Source organism: Sapajus apella, unplaced genomic scaffold (assembly GCF_009761245.1).
Source record: "Sapajus apella isolate SASKATOON/1434 unplaced genomic scaffold, GSC_monkey_1.0 scaffold75, whole genome shotgun sequence".
Classification (NCBI taxonomy): domain Eukaryota; kingdom Metazoa; phylum Chordata; class Mammalia; order Primates; family Cebidae; genus Sapajus; species Sapajus apella.
In genome coordinates, this window is record NW_022437015.1 from 5,094,178 (window position 1) to 5,115,297 (window position 21,120).

The window sequence follows — 21,120 nt, forward strand, 5'->3', positions numbered from 1 at the left end:
GTATGTCTTCTTTTGTAAAGTGTCTGTTCATATCCTTTGCCCACTTTTGAATGGGCTTGTTAGTTTTTTTCTTGTAAATCTGTTTTAGTTCTTTGTAAATTCTGGATATCAGCCCTTTGTCAGATGGGTAAACTGCAAACATTTTTTCCCATTCTGTTGGTTGCCAATTTGCTCTAATGACTGTTTCTTTTGCTGTGCAGAAGCTGTGGAGTTTGATTAGGTCCCATTTGTCTATTTTGGCTTTTGTTGTCAATGCTTTTGGTGTTTTGGTCATGAAGTCCTTGCCTACACCTATGTCCTGAATGGTTTTGCCTAGATTTTCTTCTAGGGTTTTTATGGTGTTAGGTCTTATGTTTAAGTCTTCAATCCATCTGGAGTTAATTTTAGTGTAAGGTGTCAGGAAGGGGTCCAGTTTCTGCTTTCTGCACATGGCTAGCCAGCTTTCCCAACACCATTTATTGAACAGGGAATGTTTTCCCCATTGCTTGTTTTTCCCTGGTTTGTCAAAGATCAGATGGTTGTAGATATGTTGTGTTGCCTCCGAGACCTCTGTTCTGTTCCATTGGTCTATATCTCTGTTTTGGTACCAGCACCATGCTGTTTTGATTACTGTAGCCTTGTAGTATAGTTTGAAGTCCGGTAGTGTGATGGCCCCCACTTGTTCTTTTTGCTTAGAATTGACTTGGCTGTGCGGGCTCTCTTTTGGTTCTATATGAAGTTTAAGGTGATTTTTTCCAGTTCTGTGAAGGTCATTGGTAGCTTGATGGGGATAGCATTGAATCTGTAAATTACTTTGGGCAGTATGGCCATTTTCACGATATTGATTCCTCCTAACCATGAACATGGAATGTTTCTCCATCTGTTTGTGTCCTCTTGTATTTCGTTGAGCAGTGGCTTGTAGTTCTCCTTGAAGAGGTCCTTTACGTTCCTTGTTAGTTGTATTCCTAGCTATTTTATTCTCTTTGTGGCAATTGTGAATGGAAGTTTGTTCTTGATTTGGCTCTCTTTAAGTCTGTTATTGGTGTATAGGAATGCATGTGATTTTTGCACATTGATTTTGTATCCTGAGACTTTGCTGAACTTGCTTATCAGTTTCAGGAGATTTGGGGCTGAGATGATGGGGTCTTCTAGATATACAATCATGTCATCTGCAAATAGAGACAATTTGACTTCCTCCTTTCCTATTTGAATGCCCTTTATTTCTTTTTCTTTCCTGATTGCTCTGGCTAGAACTTCTAATACTATATTGAATAGCAGTGGTGAGAGAGGGCATCCTTGTCTGGTGCCACATTTCAAGGGGAATGCTTCCAGTTTTTGCCCATTCAGTATAATATTGGCTGTTGGTTTGTCATAAATAGGTTTTATTATTTTGAGATACGTTCTATCAATACGTAGCTTAGTGAGGGTTTTTAGCATAAAGGGCTGTTGAATTTTGTCAAAGGCCTTCTCTGCATCAGTTGAGATAATCATGTGATTTTGTCTTTGGTTCTGTTTATGTGGTGAATTACGTTTATAGACTTGTGTATGTTGAACCAGCCTTGCATCCCTGGGATGAAGCCTACTTGATCATGGTGGATAAGCTTTTTGATGTGCTGTTGCAATCGGCTTGTCAGTATTTTATTGAAGATTTTTGCATCTATGTTCATCATGGATATTGGCCTGAAGTTTTCTTTTCTTGTTGAGTCTCTGCCGGGTTTTGGAATCAGGATGATGTTGATCTCATAAAATGATTTGGGAAGAATTCCCTATTTTGTATTGTTTGGAATAGTTTCAGAAGGAATGGTACCAGCTCCTCTTTGTATGTCTGGTAGAATTTCTTTTGCTCACAGAAGCTCTGGAGTTTAATTAGATCCCATTTATCTATTTTGGGTTTTGTTGCCAATGCCTTTGCTGTTTTAGTCGTGAAATCCTTGCCTATGCCTATGTCCAGAATGGTTTTGCCTAGCTTTTCTTCTAGGGTTTTTATGGTATTAGGTCTTATGTTTAAGTCTTTAATCCATCTGGAGTTAATTTTAATGTGAGGTGTCAGGAAGGGGTCCAGTTTCTGCTTTTTTCACATGGCTAGTCAATTTTCCTAACACCATTTATTAAACAGGCAATTATTTCCCCATTGCTTGTTATTGTCATGTTTGTCACAGATCAGATGGTTGTAGATGTGTGGCATTGCCTCCGAGGCCTATGTTCTGTTCCATTGGCATATATCTCCATTTTGGTACCAGTACCATGCTGTTTTGATTACTGTAGCCTTGTAGTATAGTTTGAAGTCCCGTACTGTGATGCCTCCTGCTTTGTTCTTTTTGCTTAGCATTGTCTTGGCAATGCATGTTCTCTGGTTCCATATGAAGCTTAAGCTGTTTTTTTCAGTTCTGTGAAGGTCATAGGTAGCTTGATGGGGATAGCCTTGAATCTATAAATTACTTTGGGCAGTATGGCCATTTTCACAATATTGATTCTTCCTAACCATGAGCATGGAATGTTTTTCCATCTGTTTGTGTTCTCTCTTATTTTGTTGAGCAGTGGTTTGTATAAACCAAATATTATCAGTGATAGAGAGGCACCAATACAACAATAGCTGGAGGCTTCAGCACCTCACTTTCAGCATTGGACAGATCATCAAGACAGAAAAACCATAAAGAAACAGCAGACTTTATTTCCACTATAAAGCAAATGGATCTAATAGATATTTACACAATATTTCCTTCAGTGGCTTTAGTATGCATATTCATTTCCTCAGTACATGGATTATCCTCAAGGATAGAACATATGTTAGGTCACAAAACAAGTCTTAAGACATAAAAAAATGAAATAATTTCCAGTAACTTCTCTGGCCAACATATGTGATATGACAAAGGCAGTACTAAGAGGGAAGTTTGTAGCTAGATTCCTACGTCAAAAAAAGAAGAAAAACATCAAATAAACAATTTAATAATGTATCTTAAAGAATTAAAGAAGAGCAAACAAACCCCAAATTAGGAGAAGAAAAGAAATAATAAATATCAGATAGTAAATAAAGTAAATTTAAATGCTTAAACGATCCAAAAGATTAATGAAACAAAATTCTGGTTTCTTGAAAAAGTAAACAAAATAGACAAAACTTTAGACATGCCAACTAGAAAAAAAAGAAATCCAAATAAAATCAGAGATGAAAAAGGAGACATTACAACTGATCTCAACAATTCAAGGGATCAATAGTGGGTATTATGAGCAAGTTTGTCAATAAATTGGAAAATGTAGAAGAAATGAACAAATTCCTAGACACGTACAACCTACCAAGAGCGAACCATGAAGAAATCCCAAACCTGAACAGATAAATAACAAATAATAAGACCAAAGTCATAATAAAATGTCTCCCAGCAAAGAAGAGCACAGGATCCAAAGTCTTCACTGGCGAATTTTGCAAACATTTGAAGAACTGATACTAATTCTGCTCAAACTATTCTGAAAAATAGAGGAGAAGGAGTGCCTATAAACACATTTAAGAAGGCCAGTATTACCCTGATACTAAAACCAGACAAAGATGTAACTAAAGAAGAAAACTACAGTCCAATATCTCTGAGGAATATAGATGCAAAATCCTCACAAAACACTAGCAAACCTAACTCAACAATACATTACAAAGTTCCTTCATCATGACCAAGTGGGACTTATTTCTGAGATGCAAGGATGGTTCAACATATGCAAGTCATTCAATGTGTACATCATATCAACAGAATGAAGGACAAAAGCAATATGATCATATCAATTTATACAGAAAATACATTTGCTAAAATTCAACGTCCCTTTATAATAAAAACTCAAAGAACTGGGGACAGAAGAAACATACCTCAATCTAATAAAAGCCATATATAACAGATCCACAGCTAGTATCTTATTTAATTGGGTTAAAATTGTAAGCCTTTCTTCTAAGATCTAAAACATGACAAGGATGCCTACTTTCACCACAATTATTCAACATACTATTGGAAGTTCTAGCTAGAGAAATCAGACAATAGAAAAACAAAAGGCATCCATCCAAAATGGAAATGAAAACGTCAAATTATCCCTGTTTGCAGATGATATGATTTTATACTTGAAAAAATGTAAGGACACCACCAACAAACCATTAGAACTGACAAATTCAGTAAAGTTTCAGGATACAAAATCAACATAAAATAATCTGTGGCATTTCTATATGCCCACAGTAAACCACCTGAAAGTAAAATATAAATGTAATCCTGCTTACAATAGCCATGAATAAAATTAAACACATAGGAATTTAACCAAGCATTAACTTTGTATAATGAAAACTATAAAACACTGATGAAAGAAGTTGATGAAGACATTAAAAAATGGAAAGCTATTTCATGTTCATGAATTGGATGAATCAATATTGTTAAAATGTCCTCACTACCCTAGGCACTTTATAGATTCAATAAAATTCCTAGCAAAATATCAATTATATTTGTCAAAGAAATAGATAAAAATACTAAAATTTATATGGAATCACAAAAGACCCAGAATAGCCAAAGGTATCCTAAGCAAAATGTACAAAACTGAAGGAATCACCTCCCCTGACTTCAAATTATACTATAGAGTTATAGTAACCAAAACAGCATGGTACCTGCATAAAAATAGGTACATACACCAATGGAACAGAATTTAAAAAAACCCAGAAACAAATCCACACATCTACAGTGAGCTCATTTTTGACAAAGATACCAAGAACATGCACTGGAGGAATAGACAGTCTCTTCAATAAGTGGGACTGGGAAAACTGGATAAACATATACAGAAGAATAAAACTAGACCTCTATCCTTCACCATATGCAAAAATCAAATCAAAATGAAAACATTAAATCTAAGACCTGAAACTACAATTCTAAGAAAACATTGGGAAAACTCTCCAGGACATTGGTGTGGGAAAAATTTCTTGAGTAATACCCCAAGAGCACAAGCAACCAGAGCAAAAATGGTCAAATGGAATTACATCAAGTTAAAAAGCATATGTATATCAAAGGAAACAATCGACCAAGTGAAGATGCCACCCACAGAATGGGATAAAATATTTGCAAATTACCTCCTCTGATAAGAAATTAATAAACATATATAAAAGGAGCTCAAAGACGCTACAGGAAAAAAACTAATAATATAATTTAAAAATGGGCAAAAGATTTGAAAAAAACATTTCTCAAAAGGAGACATACAAATGGAAAGCAGGCATATGAAAAGTTGCTCAACATTGATCATCAATGAAATGCAAATCAAAACTACAATGAGATATAATTTCACCCCATTTAAAATGGCTTATATCCAAAAGACAGGCAATAATGAAATGCTGGTAAGTTGTAGAGAAAAGGGAACCTTTATACACCATTGGTGGAAAGGTAAATTAGTACAATCACTATGGAGAACTGTTTGGAGGTTACTCACCACATTAAAAATAGAACTCCCATATATCCAAAAGAAAGGAAATTAGTATATCAAAGAGACATCTGCACTCCCATGTTTTTTGCAGCACTGTTCACAATAGTCAAGATTTTGAAGTAACCAAAGTGTCCATTAACAGATGAAAGGATAAAGAAAATGTAGTGCATATACACAATGGAGCACTATTCAGTCATAAAAAAACAATGAAATCCTGTCATTTGTGACAACATGGAAGGAACTGGAGATCATTATGTTAAGTGAAATAAGTCAGGTAAAGAAAGACAAACATTGCATGTTCTTATTTGTGGGATCTAAAAATCAAAACAGTTGAACTCATGGAGATAGAGGGTGGAAGGGCAGTGTATTAGTTCATTCTTATATTACTATAAATACCTGAGATTGGGTAATTTATAAAGGAAAGAGGTTTAATGGACTCGCAGTTCTGCATGGGTGAGGAAGCCTCAGGAAACTCACAATTACGGTGGAAGGTGAAGAAGAAGCAAGTACCTTCTTCACAAGACAGCAGGAAAGAGAGAAAAGAGGGGAAACTCCCTCATATGAAACCATCAGTTCTCATGAGAACTCACTCACTATCATGAGAACAGCATGGGGAGGACTGCCCTTTTGATCCAATCACCTCCCAACAAGTCCCTCCCTTGACATGTGGAGATTCCATTTCAAGATGAGATCTTGGTGGGAACACAAAGCCAAACCATGTAAGATAGTTACCAGAGACTGAGAGGGGTAGTGGGAAGGTCAGAGGGCTGTGGGGATGGTTAATGGATACCAAAAAAATAGAAAGTAGGAATAATATCTACTATTTGATGGCACAATAGGGTGACTGTAGTCAATAATAATTTAATTTTGCATTTAAAAAAAACCTAAAAGAGTATAATTTGATTGTTTGTAACATAAAAGATAAGTGCTTGAGGGGATGGATACCTTATTCTTCACTATGTGATTATTCTGTATTTCATGCCTGTGTCAAAACATCTCATGTATTCCATAAATATATACACCTACTATGTACCCACAGAAATTAAACAATAAAAAATTAAAAAATAGTAATTTGTGTATTTAACTCATCTTTACCTGTGAATTATCGACTTTTAAGAGGATCAAAGTCAGATCTAATTAATATGTATAGTTTCTGCAGAGCCTAGGAAGGAACATTATACTTAGTGCCCAATAAATGTATTGAATCAGACTAACTCATGTCAGAATTGCCTTATTGAGGCACATTAGGCCTATAGGTCATTTATTATATTATTTTCTCTTTCTTTTGGTGTAATTCTTGAAAAAGTAAGAGAATTTTTTTCAGAATATTCTACAAAAGCAAAAATTAATAAGCACAACCTCATTCAAGAGCTAAATTTAAGCTGCTTGTTCCTCATTCAACAAAAGTTATAGCTATGTCTAAAAACTGAAATATGATTTACTGGGAATGAGTTGAAAGTAAGGCCAGTAGGTTCAACTAGATTGCAAATTCCTTGTAAGGAGGAATTTTGTCTTCATCCCTTCTCATTCAAGTATTTTACTTCCCCTTACACTTTCTCATTTTTCCTCCAGAGCAGTTTGCATAGTCATCTGCATGTACAGCATGAAAACAATAAATGACTAGTGAGATTCTATGTCTTTCTTCATGGAGAACATTATATTTTTAACCTATGTCAGTAGAATGTGCCCTTTGTTATTCTAAGGATAGGTGCCAGTTTGAGCCAGAAGGGATCTTTGAGATGTGTAGATGTAAAATAGACTTTTACATGTGAAAAAGTAAGATTCAAAACCTGGTGATGGGATTGGAGTGGCAATGACTTCTTTAAGAGCACATTAAAGAAGAGCTGGGAGTAGAACACAGGCATTATGGCCATTAGACCAGTTCTACTACCATACTGCCACCCTCATTCTCACTCTTACTTTTGATCTCCCTTCATTAATAACACATTTTCAGACAGTCAATTGAGGTAATCACTGCAGACAAAATCTGTAAAAGGCCAAGGATTGGTCCTCAGTTATTTGCCTCTATTTTTCCCTTGGAATATTTATCAACTTTCCTGGTTTAAAAAGATAACTTTTGAAGAAGACTGTAGATAGAAAACAGGGCTAACGTGCATATCTCACTTGGATGAACAGAACAGTGTATGGAGAATCAAACTGCAAACTTTTGCTCCAAGAACCACTGTGGGAAAATACTGGGAAAACCAAAAGAACTCAAAGATCCTTTGAAGGAATTGGCATGCCATTATAAATTCCATAAGTCCGGTGAAAACCTGTGAGTTCCCAAAGAGTGAGAGGGTGAAAACCTGCCTCTGAACAGACCTCCTCACTGGGGAATTTGAAAGTCCAGATCATGGGAGGATTTAAGCTTACCTAGGCCTGGAACGGATCTAGGATGTCATGCAAATATAAAAGTAAAAGTAGCAGTGGGAAGAGCCTTATAGGCACTCCATTCTCCACCTTGAGCTCAGTGATGCCATCCCTGATTGTATCTTACAGGGGCCTTTGAGGAAGGCGCCCACGGGAATTAGGGAGGGGTCACAGGGTGTAGGGAGGGGTCACAGGGTGTAAGAAGCTTCCAACTGAATTTTGTAGCAATTTTAACTGGGCACTAACTTTCTTGAGCAGGAGCCAGGGAACAAATGGGAACTGCTGCAGATATGAATGCAAGAGCCACAGCTGACATTGTGGGCAGATAGGGAAGGGCAAGACCTGAAAGCCCAGTTTGCTTGCTCAGCAGGGAAGCTTATGGCCTGGGACAAGGTCTGAGTTTTGCACAAGCAAGCTGCCTGGATCTAAACTTGGCACTGTTAGTGGAACACTGTGGGAGTGAGGCTGGCCTTGCCAACTGTGTGAGAGGTGGGTGAGGCCTTTCACTACCAGCTATCCCCACTTCTTTGGCGAACTATATGGCACAACAGAAGCAGCCATAATCCCCTCTGGAACATAACCCTATTGGTCTGAGAACCACATCTCCATCCCTCATAGTGGCTTTGGCAAGCACCACCTAAGGAGAATCTGAGCTCACACTTGCCTAACCCTGCCTACAGCTGATACTATTTCTCTACTTGCCCTGGTAGATGAACACAAAAGACATACACCTTTGAGAGCTTTATGGACTTACCTATCACCTTAGTAATGAGAATACCTCCCGCGGCCAACATAGGGCAATCTGATATCCCACTGCTAATACTACAGTTGGTGCTCTTTTGCAAGCACCACCTCCTGGCTGGAGGCCAACCAATTCAGGCCATTACAGGAACACATGGCAGAATAACCCTGTTCCTAGGAAGAAGAAAACAACAGCAAATACCACTACCTGCAAGGTCCTGGCAAACCAGAGGTCCTGAGTCTGTCCACTATACAATTTCACTGCTAGCATAACCAGCATTTGAGAAAGGCAGCACACTAATCATATCTACAACCAAGGACTCTCACAGAGCCTACTTCACGTCCCTACCACCTAAACCACAGCAGGTGCTGGTATCCGTGGTTGGGAGACCTGAAGACAGATAACCTCACAGGACTTTTTGCAGACATTTCCCAGCACCAGCCTGGAGCTTGGTATTCCCACTGGGTGGACAGACCCAGAAGAGTAGTAACAATCACGGCAGTTTGGCTTTATGAAGCCCCATCCTTAGGGGAAGGGGGAGCGCACCACATCAAGGGATCACCTTGTGGTACAAAAGAATCTGAACAGCAGGACTTGAGTTCCAGATCTTTCCACTGGTGGGTAGTTTCTCACAGCAGAGGCACAATTGCAGTGCTGGGTACAGTAGGGTAAGTCTGCACCTATACCCCAACAGGCTTGTAGGCTCTGTGATCATGAAGGAACTTGGAGAAAGGGTTCTTGTCTCTGGCATTCCACTGCAGACACAGCTGGGGCTTCCCGCACAGGAATGCAGTGTGGACACACCTACAGATAGCCTTTCTGGAAAAATCCAGGGTGAGCACAGCCCCACAGAAGGAGCACAGTCCAGATTCAGGCCTGCACAAGAGGAAGTCACAATTCCTTCCTATTTGGAATATTAACATTTCTATAGATGAAAGGAGATGCCTTTCTGATCTGAATAACTGAAATACTAGAACAGGAGTGAGGCTGTGAGGCAAATAGCTTTCCTGAAGTCCTGACAGAAGAGCTGAGGTAGCTCCCACTCTTCACACTGATAAAACCTTAGCGCATCTAATTGAGAGCTCCCACAGACACACTCATCAAGGCTGAGACCTTGGCCCACTGTTGGATGTTACATCTACCTGTTTGTCTTAGCCATGGCTGCTGCCTACCCAGGGTTACCTCCCTGATTGGCCTGAAGACTGAATTATCAACTCAGTAAATAAAACACCTGGAAAAAATTAAATAAATGAATAAAGTGTACACCATGAGAGAATGTGATAAGCTTTGAGAGATCCCTGCCATTTCAATTCCTTGGAGACAGTAAACTTGATCACACTCCAGGAATATAACTACTACAACCAGCATCAGGAAAAGCCAATGCACAAAGACTCTATAACTAAGGATCTCATATAGAGTAAGCATCAAGAATCAAATTAGGCTAAAATAAACATTAAAGTCAAATCCTTAAGAGGGACAAAACACTCCAAATCCAAAAACCCACAGTACAATCAAAAATAAATTCAATAACAATTTTAAGAAACAAACTACTCAGATGAGAAGAAATCAGGAGTAATTCTGGTAATATGACAAATCAGAGTTCAGTAGTACCCCCAGAAGTTCACACTAGCTCTGCAGCAATAGATCCAAATCAAGAAGAAATCTCTGAATTGCCAGATAAAGAATTCAGAAGATTGATTATTAAGCTATGCAAGGAGATATCAGAGAAAGGTAAAAACCAACTCAAAGAAATTTTAAAAAATACAGGATATGAATAAAAAATTTTCTAGAGAAATAGATATCTTAAAAAACAATCACAACTTCTGGAAATGAAAGATACGTTTCGAGAAATACAAAATGCAGTGGAAAGTTTCAAGAATAGGCTAGAACAAGTAGAAGAAAGAACTTCAGAGCTAGAAGACACAGCTTTTGAATTAATGAATCAGACTAAGACAAAGAAAAAAGAATAAAAAAAATGAACAAAGCCTCCAAGAAATTTGGGATTATGTTAAATGGCCAAACCTAAGAATAATTGATGTTCCTGCGGAAGAAGAGAAATCTAAAAGTTTGGAAATCTTATTTGAGGGAATAATTGAGGAAAATTTCCCTGGCCTTGCTAGAGATCTAGACATCCAAATACAAGGAGCTCAAGGAACTACTGGGAAATTAATTGCAAAAAGATCATCACATTAGGTAACCTATGAAGGAAAATCTATCAGATTAACAGCAGATTTCTCAGCAGAAACCTTACAGCCACAAAGGATTGGGGACCTATCTTTAGCCTACTTGAACAAAATAATTTTCCACTATAAATTTTGTATCCAGAAGGCCTAAACTTTATAAATGAGGGAGATATAAAGTGGTTTTCAGACAAACAAATGCTGAGAGAACTCTTGACTACCAAGCCAGCACTACAAGAAATGCTAAAACAGTCTCTTTGTAGGTCATTAAAAATTTGTTTTATGTATCTGGGTGCTCCTGCATTGGGTGCATATATATTTAGGATAGTTAGCTCTTCTTGTTGCATTGATCCTTTTACTGTTATGTAATGCCCTTCTTTGTCTCTTTTGGTTTTTGTTGGTTTTAAGTCCATTTTATCAGAGACTAGGATTGCTACCCCTGTCTTTATTGCTTTCCATTTGGTTGGTAAATCTTCTTCCATCCTTTATTTTGAGTCTATGTGAGTTTTTGCATGTGAGATGGGTCTCCTGAATACAGCACATTGATGGGTCTTGACTTTTTATCCAGTTTGCCAGTCTGTGTCTTTTGATTGAGGCATTTAGGACATTTACATTCAATGTTAATATTGTTATGTTTGAATTTGATCCTGCCATTTTGTTACTGGCTGGTTGTTTTGCCCATTAGTTGATGTGGTTTCTCCATTGTGATGTTGTTCTTTACCATTTGGTACATTTTTGCAGTGGCTGGTACTGGTTGTTCCTTTCCATGTTTAGTACTTCCTTTGGTAGCTCTTGTGAGGCAGGTCTTGTAGTGATGAAATCTCTCAGCAATTTCTTGTCTGTAAAGGATTTTATTTCTCTTTCACTTATGAAGCTTTGTTTGGCCGGATATGAAATTCTGGATTGAAAGTTCTCTTCTTTAAGGATGTTGAATATTGGCCCCCACTCCCTTCTAGCTTGTAGGGTTTCTGCTGAGAGATCTACTATGAGTCTGATGGTCTTTCCTTCGTGGGTGACTTGACCTTTCTCTCTGGCTGCCCTTAGGATTTTTTCCTTCATTTCAACCCTGGTGAATCTGACAATTATGTGCCTTGGGGTTGTTGGTCATTAGAGAAATGCAAATCAAAGCGACATTGAGATACCACCTCATGCCAGTTAGAATGGCGATCATTAAAAAATCTGGAGACAACAGATGCTGGAGAGGATGTGGAAAAAAGGAACACTTTTACACTGTTGGTGGGAGTGTAAATTAGTTCAACCATTATGGAAGACAGTGTAGCAATTCCTCAAGGATCTAGAAATAGAAATTCCTTTTGACCCAGCAATCCCATTACTGGCTATATACCCAAAGGATTATAAATCATTCTATTATAAAGACACATGCACGGGTATGTTCGTTGTAGCGCTGTTTACAGTAGCAAAGACCTGGAACCAATCCAAATGCCCATCAATGATAGATTGGACAAAGAAAAGGTGGCACATCTACACCATGGAATACCATGCAGCCATAAAAAAGGATGAGTTCATGTCCTTTGCAGGGACATGGATGAACTGGAAACCATCATTCTCAGCAAACTGGCACAAGAACAAAAAACCAAACACTGCATGTTCTCACTCATAAGTGGGTGTTGAACAATGAGAACACATGGACACAGGGAGGGGAACATCACACACCAGGGCCTGGTGGGTGGGGGACTAGGGGAGGAATAGCAGGGGGTGGGGGGATTGGGGAGGGATAGCATTAGGAGAAATACCTAATTTAGATGACAGGGCAATGGATGCAGCAAAACACCACTATGGCACATGTATACTGATGTAACAAACCTGCGTGGTCTGCACACGTACCTCAGAACCTAAAGTATAATTAAAAAAAAAAAAAAGAACTGAAAATAAAACTACTGTTTGATCCAACAATATCACTACTGGGTTTCTACCCAAAGGAAAAGAAGTCATTATATGAAAAAGACACACGCATATGCATGTTTATAGCAGCACAATTCACAAGTACAAAAATGTGGAAGCAGCCTAAATGCCCATCAACCAATGACTGTATAAAAATGTGATGTATATACACCATGGAATACTGATCAGCCATAAAAATAAATGATATTATGGCATTTTCAGCAATCTGGATAGCGTTGGAGACCATTATTCTACATGAAGTAACTCAGGAATGGAAAGCCAAACATTGCATATTCTTACTTAAATGTGGGAGCTAAGCTATGAGAATGCAAAGATTTACGAGTGATATAATGGACTTTGGGGATTCAGGGAAGGGGGATAAGGGGGTGAGGAATAAAAGACGACACATTGGATACAGTGTACACTGCCTGTGTGATGGGTGCACCAAAATCTCAGAAATCACTATCAAAGAACTTATCCATGTAACTAGAAACCACCTGTTCCCCAAAAACTATTAAAATTACATAAATTTAAAAGACCTAGAGACAGAAATACCATTTGACCTAGCAACCCCAAAACTGGGTATATACCTGAAGGAATATAAATCCTCCTGTTATAAAGACACATGCATGTGTATGTTCATTGCAGCACTATTCACAATAGCGAAGACATGGAATCAACCTAAATGCCTGTCAATGATAGACGGAATAAAGAAAATGTGTGACATATACAGCATGGAATACTATGCAGACACCAAAAAGAATGAGATCATGCCCTTTAGGGACATAAATGGAACTGGAGGCCATTATCCTTAGCAAATGAATGCAGGAACAGAAAATCAAATACCATATGTTCTCACTTATAAGTGGGAGGTAAATGATGAGAACACATGGACACATATAGGGGAACAACACACACTGGAGCCTATTGGAGGGCGGAGGGTGGGAAGCGGGAGAGGATAAGGAAATGTAAGAGATATTAGGCTTAATACCTTGGTTATAAAATAATCCATACAACAAATCCCCATGATCCACATTTACCTATGTAACAAACCTGCACATCCTACACATGTACCCCTTAACTTAAGAAGAAGTTAAAAAGAAAGCTTCCATGTGGATGACTCAGATCTCTGTTCATCACAGTCACAAATGACTTACCTAAACTTTAGTCTCTCATTTTCAGCTGCTAATTGGATTGCTCTACTTGGATCTCTTGCCGTTAAAAAAATTTCAAACATGTTTTCAAACAAATACATCCTTCTCTTCAAAATTAACTTCCCTATTGTTTTTTTCAATGACAGTAATAGTCTTCCAGTTACTCAGGCATAGAGTCATCTTTGACTCCACACCATCCTTATTTTATCCCTCATCAAGTGCTGTTGATTCTTATTTTGCAATACCTCCTGACCCTTTCTTTCTTTCTTTCTTTCTTTTAACCAACTTAGTTCAGCATCCTTATCTTATTATGCCTTATCTTCTTGAAGGTGATCTATGCATCTTCTTTCACACTTACATAATCAGGAGGTGAACCTGGCAAATTTCTACTTATACTTCAAGATTTAGATTGAAGGTATAATTCTCTATGAATACTCCCATGTGCATGGTTCTATTCTTTCATTTATTACAGTGCTGTAATTACACTTTTTGCTTACATGTCTGTCATACACATTTAGACAGTAAGCTCATTAGTGGCAGTGAGTTGCTTTATTCATTTTTTGCTCCTTTCCTCTCCTAATTGAGCAACTTGGAAGAGTAACTGTGTGGTTTTAAGAGCTTTTGAGTAATAGAGTATCTAATTTCCCAGGGTGGATGTCTAGGGGCAGAGGAAGGAGCATGTGTGTGTGTGTGTGTGTGTGTGTGTGTGTGTGTGTGTGTAAATGTGGGTGCTGTTATGCAAGAATCTAAATAATGGTGTAAAGTGATAATAAAATGTGGATACATCTAGTGTGGTTGAATCTATTTAAAAGAAACCTGAAAATTCACAAAGAGTGCAGGGGACCATGAATCATGAATGGACACTTTACAAATCACCAGAGAAGAAAGGAAAGGGAGTGGAACAGATTGAATCTACACATTTGAGCAGAAAGGGAAGGCAGAGATCTTAAAACAAAGAAGGCATAAATAGTCTGGTGGGGCTGGAGGAGAGTTCAAAAGTGAACTATGTCAGTGACAAATGGAAATCCAAAGACTCAACAAAGGAAGTGTTTGATTATAGGGTCTGAGTGGGACTGATGGGTGTTTTTGGATTGAACCAACAGCAGAGACAAAAAGATTAAATCAGTATCTGGAGGTACTTTTATGCTTCTACTAAGTTATATGCCTCCCAAGATTTCCTTTACCTTTCTAGTAAATACTGGCAAGCACCGGATAGTCTGTGTGTTGGAAGACTGCCAAGAAGTGGGGTGATGAGGGCAGGGCCAAAGCAGAAGAGGAAGTGGGGAGGCTGGGACTCAGGGTTCCTAAAACTGATACTTCCTTTTCTTCTGCTGAGCAGCGGCAGGATGCAGAAAACATATTTTAAGAGGGTGCAGATCAGTGGAGCCCTGTTTTTATTTGAGCAACTCCCCAGTGGCCTCTTTCCTCCTCTCCATGTAGCCTATTACTGTCAAATGAAAAAGAATTGGTTGTGCCATCCTGTAATTCTGAGCTCAGGGAAGGTAGGGACAATACTGTATTAATCTTTTGATACAGTAGGCACTCATTAATGTTTGTTGAATCAACATCTGAATGAATAGCAGAGTCAAGAAATATAAGTGTTTTATAAATTACAAAGCTATGTAAAGTGTAAGTTTTTATTATTCTCTTTCTTATTCATATAAGGCTCACCTACTTTGACCACGCCAATCCACAATCATATCTCTCTTTGCAGATAGGAAAATGTGTATTTGATGTTTATTGAGTGATTGTTTATTGATTAACTAAAGTTACTCATCCTCTATGGAGATTTAATCTACAAACCATCAGGCTATACTAATGATCCCAGTGGCTTTCCTCCACGGTAGTAAAAGGTTTGGAGGAGGAAAGCAGAAAGATCCTCCAATCTGTGATCACTTTAGCCCTATCATTACAATCAGTAGCTTTCTTACTTGGTATTTTCAGAGATGTGCTGCTCACAGGGATACCCTTTTTGGGAATACATTTCCAAGAATATGTATTCTCATTGGTATTAAAAACTATGGGGGAACTGATACTTTGTTGCTGACAGCTCTCAGGTGTTTCTTTTGTAGACTCGTATTCTCCTTAAGGGGAGAGTGTCAAACCCATCGATTCAGTCTATTCTGTTGTCAGACAGTTGGAATCTAAACACATGACACTGTCAAACCAAAAAGGACCTTGGATTGTGGCATTCAGAACTAATGACAGTGTGTCTGTCCCCTTCCATTGTACTGTGCCAAAAAGCTTTATCCAGTGTAATCAAATTAAAAGGATGCATAAGACCAGGCCTTAAGGGAAATGAAAGTTACCAAAAGGCAGTAGAGATCTTGAGGAATGCATGAGTGTGGGTGACGGTGTATAATGGAGGATACTTTTAACCCTGGTTTGGGTAATAGAAATGTATTACGACGTACATACATACTTTTGAACTTTTTTAAAGCACTAACTAGAGAGCCTACCTTTTTCCAGGAATACCTCTATAACTCTCTGTCTAATTACCAGCAGCTTGGAATCTTCTGAAGTTCTGAGGTCATTGCTCACAGCTAACTCTGAGGCCTGCTTCTATCATCTTGGCAATTGGATGTCTGGCTCTTGCAAAATAATTGTTCTCTAGGAGATTGCTTTTTATTTAAGGTCCTTTGTCTTAAGTAAGAATTCAAATTTGGATCAAACATGAATGGTAACCAATTTGGAATGAAAAGAAGATTTATTATCTTCTGATGTCTGAACATTTCCTAGGAGCTTTGGAATAAGTATGTAAGACACATCTGAGATGACTGAGTGTTGTTATTATTAGCTCAATTCCACTTAGCTTGTTAAATCCATGACAACACGAAGATAATCCTTTGTAAAAACGAGCACTGTTAATCTGAAATACATGAGAAGTCTTAACAAGTCATATACTTTAGACATCTTGAAATGTTATTCAAAACTGGATATTCTTTTCCCTTTTAGGGAAAAGGGATTGATGAGAACTAAAAGAATGCCCAAATATTTCCTATTTTTTTCTTTAGCTTAAGGACCCTAAGTCTAGGTCTGAGCTCTTGTTTCTTTTCTATCAGTTACAATTTAAGTAGGAGCTCAAATGTCTGGGTTGTATTGATTCTGCAAGCACTCTAAACAAGATGACATTTTATTCATCGAAAGGAAAATTGAGTATGTGTTAAATGTCCAAGGGCCTGTTTAGTCTTCTTTCTGTCTCTTTTCCTCTATTTCTGTAACAATCTCTTCCTAACTTATCCCCAATATTTAAAATATTTTTTCTTCTTTTTTCTCTCATATGTACCCAACCCCCAATATAGAAGAAGGACTGTGGGGCACAAAGAAAGGAGAAGTCATGATGGATGGAGTGGGATGAGACAGAATTAAGCAGCAGGCTAGAAGAATTTATACAGTGACCTTTTCTACTAATCCCTAAAGAATTCTTAATTAAAGGCAAAAGTAATTGTCATCTGAGGGTGTTTTAGCACCTTGATTGTAACAGGAATTAATGGACCTAAGATGTCTGAATTTATCTAATCAAATTAGATAAAGGAATGGCTTCCTTTATTGCCTTTTCTGTAGGGATGAGGATATGTACTTCTTGCTATGAGTCTATCAGACTTCTTAGCAGATTTTTTTTTTTTTTTTTTTTTTTAACAGAGTCTTGCTCTGTCGCTAGGCTGGAGTGCAGTGGTGCAATCTCAGCTCACTGAAACCTCCGCCTCCGAGGTTCAATCTGTTCGCCTGCCTCAGCCTCCTGAGTAGCTGGACTACAGGCGCATGCCACCATGCCAAGCTAATTTTTGCATCTTTAGCAGAGACGAGGTTTCACCATGTTGGCCAGGATGGTCTTGATCTCTTGACCTCGTGATCTACTCCCCTCAGCCTCCCAAAATGCTGAGCCACTGTGCCCGGCCAGCAGTTTTATTTCTGCACTGCAAAGCAACTGGCATATTGACTAATCTATCTTTTGTAGGGTTGACTAGTATAGATATATCTTTCAACAGTTTGCTCATATCTGATTGAACTGGGAAAGCTTTTCTCAGTGACCCTTAAATCATACCACATAGATATTATTGAAACACAAATAACACTCTAGTGAGGGATAAAGTGACTTTAGGTCTTTATTTTACACACACACACACACACACACACACACACACACACACACACACACACACTACATACTTATATATTCTAAAAAGGTATTTGTATTATAACCAAATCTGTGATTGAATAAGTGGCTTTATGAAAGAGTAGTGGGATATTGTGTTACATTCAGAACGTGGTGCAAAAAACTATTTTAATCCTTAGCATATAATACTAAGAATCAACAGGTTTGGTTGAAGTAGCAAGTAATGACAAAAGGTGGATAGTGCTTTCACAGAAATAATTCTTAAATACTACTCTTAAATATTTTATTCCTTTCAGAGTTCACATTGAGCTGTGCATAAGTATTATAGGGCTAGTGGCAACTGTAATTCAGAGCGTTGGATCCTACTGACAGGTCCTAAGAGTAGGATGAGATTGCTGAGACTTAAGAGTGATGTCCCTGACCTAGAAATATAGTCTAGGGAGTGGAAGGTAGCTAGCCCTACTGTCTCCCCATGCAATCAGTTTTGTTATGTGTTTTAGCCTCCTGGAATGAATGGAATTTAAACAAAATCCTTTTGATGGTGGTTTCTATTTTCAAGTTGCTTTCAAATTTTATATTTATCATTTTAAGAGATTTAGAAAATATTACTATCAGCTCATTACTGCATTTGATACACGAACGAACTGAGAAATACTAACGGCTGTTAACTTGCTAGAGAACACGCAGTTGTTTACATGTCAAAGGAAGGGTGGACTCCCAGTTATCCCAGTTACCCAGTTTCTCTCCCACTGAAACCCATGCAGCAGGATAGTTTAGAGCAGCCACTGTTAGGTGTTAAGAACATGAGAATAACAAAATGGACCAAAGTAGAGGTTCATGCAGGGCAATGTCTTTTAGGAGATTACGATAGTTCTCTTCATAGTATTGAATTCACAAGGTTGGGTATGTACCTTAAGAATCAGTGCCTTCCCTTTATTATCCTTTATTATTGACCAATTATACTGAAAATACAGATTCATAATTTTCTGTACTGTGGAAGAATCTTGCTTTTGTGCCAGATAAATAGTTTCTAATGCATCAAAATTTCATAAAGGAAAGGTAGTGAAAAATGAGAATTGATGATTGTGGGTTAGGAATACACTAACATGCTAGATTAAGTCTAAAAGCAAATCGAAAACTTTTCTTAACTTACCATTATCTTTGTGCTCACTGGCTCCCAAACTGACTTATTTTTTTTGGAGGAACCCTGATTCGCTGGTGTAGTCAATACTTAGGAGAACTGGGGAACAGTTTTTTGTCATGGATGAATGTAAATATAGTACTTGAGGTTGTGTATGATGTACAAACCGATGACTTTAGTTCTAATTAAGCCATTAATAGTAAAACAACAACAGAAAACATTTTTTGACTAAGACTTCTTGCAATAAATTTAATATTGTCTAGAAACAAATTTTTCTAATATATTTTAAATGTAATGCAGTCCTTTGTATTTTATAATGCATTGTAAAAATACAAATACTTTTTTATTTAAAATAGTGTACAACCTAGTTGATTTAGTTACAGTTTCTTTTTAAATAATCATTTGTTAGACATATGGTATCATAGCTTCTCTCTAGGTTTCAAAATAATCAGAATACTGGAAGGCAGAACAACTGAATTCAGTAGGTGGAGCTCACCAAGCCATTTGTCTACTCTTGAAAACAGCTTTTTTGCCACTAAGTAGAAAAATGCTCCTGGCTAAAGATTTTATTAAAATGTATGAATTGTTGGCTCTGTGTAAACGTAGTCTATGCCAGGTGTGTCTAACACACTAACTAGATCATGCAGTTTTTTTATACTCATTTATAGTTGAGAGAGCTTTATTTTTACCATCTCTGGCCAGAACTGGCCAATTTCTAGTTGTATGATGTATTTCAAGAAAACTTTTTAGCCTCTCCAAGTTTAGTTTCTCATTCATAACTGGGACAGTAACACTTACCTTGTCTAAATTATAGGATGTTGAAAGGATCAGGTGGGATAATAAATGTGAAACTACCTTGTGAAAATCTTACTCTCCACTGGTTTACCTTCAGTAGTCACTATATATTTATTTTCCATTTTGAAGGAAACTGCCACTACATTAGAGAAACTCCACTGAACTCTTAAAATGGAATTTGAAAATATGTCTTATATTTCTGGCTTAATTGCAAAGGCACTGAAGGCTTGTGGAGTGTCTCCTCTGTATTTTGCCACATTGAGCCCTAGCAGAAGCACCAAGCAATATTTGTTGACAGACTGATCATATTATTAATCTCTGGCTAAGATATAAACCAGAAAAAATTCATACTAGCACCCAAACTTAAAGCAGGCAAGGCAGATAACTTATCCCCAAACTCCTGGGAATTTGCTAAAATTTACCATTAGCAACATTTTATTAAATACTGTTCTGGTCCTAGTACTGAATAGAGTCTCCTTACCTGCTAACTTCAGGGTCCACAGTTTACTGTCCTTTTGCGTTTGCTCTCAGAAGCCTGCTCCAAGTCTTCAGTAAATTCAGTCTAGAAGTCCTTGCAGAGCTAATCCTCGTTGGTGAGCTGCATAGAATCTGGATACTTTGTAAGGTCATAAAAGCACAGTCCATTCACAGAGTGCCTGCTCTTTAAGCAAACTTCTTTTCAAAGATGAGGTGCTGCTATTTTTAAGAGGGGAAGGGCAGGGCACATTTGCTAGCCAATATATAGAGATTCTTCTTCCTCTTTCAGATTAGGCTTCAAACTGTTAAAGCACTCCCGGAGTCTGACTTCTCTGGTGAAAGTGGGGGAGGGGAAGGGACAGAGAGGAAGGACGAATAGAAACTGGAGATTTGCAAGTTGCGTGTATGTTTAGTAAACTTTTCTTCCTAGCTCCAGCAATACAATTCTCAGGAAATTATTCAGCTGCTCTACCATGGGAAGCAGGGAGGAGTGTTCTCTCTTCAGCTTAGTTCTGTCTGATTTCAATGATTGTGAGCTCATTAGACTATTTGTAGGTGGGGAAAGTTAATCCTGCCAGTGTATGCTAATATAACTGGCATTATGTGAAACTTGATCTTAAGGAACATAAATTTCATCTCTCTTTCTCTGTCTCTCTCTCCTTAATGACACTTGTGGCTCTATCCACATTCTAAAAAGCCTTTTCCTTTCTGGTTCCTTTTTGAGTTTTGTTTCCTGAAATCCTCATAACAATAAATTGCCTCCATTGGGTTAAAATGGTTTTTTCTTTTTTTGTGCCAGTGAAGATCATCTGGAATGATGGAGCTTACTGTCAGTGGTT

The 21,120-nt window shown here is 37.8% G+C and overlaps 1 protein-coding gene across 1 annotated transcript in view; it reads right to left on the reverse strand.

Annotated features, from left to right (window-relative positions):
• The window catches only part of CYSLTR1 (cysteinyl leukotriene receptor 1), a 54,032-nt gene extending 33,286 nt beyond the window's left edge, over positions 1–20,746 (reverse strand). Inside the window, exon 1 of the mRNA XM_032251359.1 lies at positions 20,286–20,746. The gene's annotated coding sequence lies outside the window, so the exon portion shown is untranslated. The remainder of the gene's footprint in view (positions 1–20,285) is intronic.
• Between the last annotated feature and the right edge of the window lie 374 nt (positions 20,747–21,120).